The sequence below is a fragment of the Numida meleagris genome, chromosome 12 (assembly GCF_002078875.1).
Source record: "Numida meleagris isolate 19003 breed g44 Domestic line chromosome 12, NumMel1.0, whole genome shotgun sequence".
Classification (NCBI taxonomy): domain Eukaryota; kingdom Metazoa; phylum Chordata; class Aves; order Galliformes; family Numididae; genus Numida; species Numida meleagris.
Window position 1 is genome coordinate 1,028,123 of NC_034420.1, and position 2,281 is coordinate 1,030,403.

The 2,281-nt window shown below is 60.3% G+C and overlaps 1 long non-coding RNA gene across 1 annotated transcript in view; it reads left to right on the forward strand.

Annotated features, from left to right (window-relative positions):
• The window catches only part of LOC110405542, a 4,740-nt gene continuing 2,884 nt past the window's right edge, over window positions 426-2,281 (forward strand). The window contains exon 1 of the long non-coding RNA XR_002442935.1: window positions 426-1,477. This is a non-coding gene — a long non-coding RNA (uncharacterized LOC110405542). The remainder of the gene's footprint in view (window positions 1,478-2,281) is intronic.

Genomic DNA, 2,281 nt, shown 5'->3' on the forward strand with positions numbered 1-2,281 from the left:
TCAGGCAGTGTCCCCGTGGCCCTACGGCACGCTGCCCTGGGGCTGTCCTTCCATGGGGGATGTGCTGGGCAGGGGGAGACGGGCAGCGCTCAGTTCCCAACACAGGCACACTCGGCCCACAGCCCAGGGGAAGAGCCAGGCACGTTTTCCTCCAGTGCTTTAGTGCCACCTTCCTTTGTGCACATCCGAGAGCTGCAGTAAGAAAGGCTCGAGTGGCCACATGTTGGTCCATGTAGTCCGTGATGGTGTTGCACGCGGCCTGCAGAGAGTATTTGGCAACCTGCCCGTGACCAGCCAGTGGGTCTCCCTGCCCACTCTGTAGCTGTGGAACTGATGACCTGGATCTTTCTCCCATGCCATTACCAGACCAAGCTCCGGTCCCTGATGGAGAAAGAGATCACAGCATTTAATAGAAACTTCTCTTATCTGTTTGTGATGCTAGATAATTACACTGGTTCTTTTAATCCAGTTGCCTGGCTTTTGTTTCTCTGATGGAGCCCAGAGGTAAGTCACTGCAAGGACAGAGCCTTTGGGGCTCGCCTCTCCCCTTCTCTTTTCCTCCCCTCTCCGTCCCCCTTTCTGTTCTCTTCTCCCCTCGTCTCCAGACAGTTCCACACCTGGTTTGTTGTGCATTAGCACGGTGCCGCTGCAGGCACTCAGCTCCTATTTTTGAGATGCTCCTGCGTAGAAGGGAGAGAAGAGCGCTGTGGAGTAACCCCCTGTTGTTCCCATCTGGAGATGGATATGGACGTGTATGACAGGTGCTGCTCTGTCCTGTTTCTTTACAGGTGTGAACGGGATGCAGAATCCCAGCTGGCCCCTGCGATGGAAGCTATAGCAGATGGCATGGGTACATCATGGCTTTTTACTTCCTTTGAGAGCTGCCAGCTCGCAGCCCTAATGCCAGCCAGGCACGTCTGCAGGAGTGAGAACACAGAGCTGCGTGCACGTGCCCTGTCCCTGCACCATCCCCTGGTACCATCTGTGCTTCAGTTGTACCGTTATGAAGAGATGTAGATGGCGGTGCATGAGAAAAAGATCTCGTGGTTCTATTCTCGTGGCAACTATTATGACCCAGGCAGGGGCTGGTGCAAGGACAGGGGCAGAGGCAAGTGCAGCTGTTAAGACAAAGGCAGGGGCAGTGGCCGGGCCAGGGGCAAGGGCAGCTCTTATGACCACGGCAGGTGCAGGGGAAGGGGCAGGTGCAGGGGCCGGGGCAAGGGCAGCACTTATGACCCAGTCAGGGGCAGAGGCAGCAGCAGCGGCAGGGATAGGGGCAGGGGCAAAGCCAACTCTTATGACCCAGGCAAGGGCAGGGGCAGGGGCAGGGGCAAGGGCAAGGGCAGCTCTTATAACCAATGGAGGGGCATGGGCAGTGGCAGGGGAAGGGGCAAGGGTAGCTCTTAAGATCCACACAGGGGCAGGGGCAGTGGGAGGGGCAGGGTCAGGGGCAAGGCAGCTCTTATGACACAGGCAGGTGCAGGGGCAGGGGCAGCTCTTATGACCCTGGTAGGGGCAGAGGCAGAGGCAAGGGCATTAGCACGTCTTTGACTAAGACAGGGGTAGGGGCAGGGGCAAGGGCAGCTCTTATGACCAAGGCACTGGCAGGGGCAAGGGTAGCACTTAAAACCCAGGAAGGGACAGGGGCAGGGGTAGGGGCAGGGGCAAGGACTGCTATTATGACCCAGGCAGGGGAAGGGGCAGAAGCAGGGGCTGGGGCAAGGGCAGGGGCAGCTCTTATGACCAAGGCAGGGGCAGGGGCAGGGCAAGGACAGCTGTAATGACCCATGCAGGGGCAGGGGCAGGGACAGGGACAGGGGCAGGGGCAGGGGCACGGGCAGCTCTTAAGACCCAGGCCGGGGCACGGGCAGAAGCAGAGGTAGCGGCAGGGGAAGGGCAGCTCTTCTGACCCAGGCAGGGGATCGGCTGGGGCAGGGGCAAGGGTAGCTCTTATGACCCAGGCAGAGGCAGGGGCACGGGCAGGGGCACGGGCAGGAGCAGGGGCATGGGCAGCTCTTATGACCCAGGCAGGGTCAGGGTCAGGGTAGGAGGAGGATCTGGGGCAGGGGCAAGGGGAGCACTTATGACCCAGGTAGGGGCAGGGGCAGGGGCAGTGGCAGGGTCAGGGGTAGGGGCAGGGGCAAGGGCAGCTCTTATGATCCAAGCAGGGGCAGGGGCAGGGGTATGGGTAGTTCTTATGACCCAGGCAGGCGCAGGGGCAAGGGGAGCTCTTATGACCCAGGCAGGGGCAGGGGTATAGGCAGGGTCAGGGGTAAGGGCA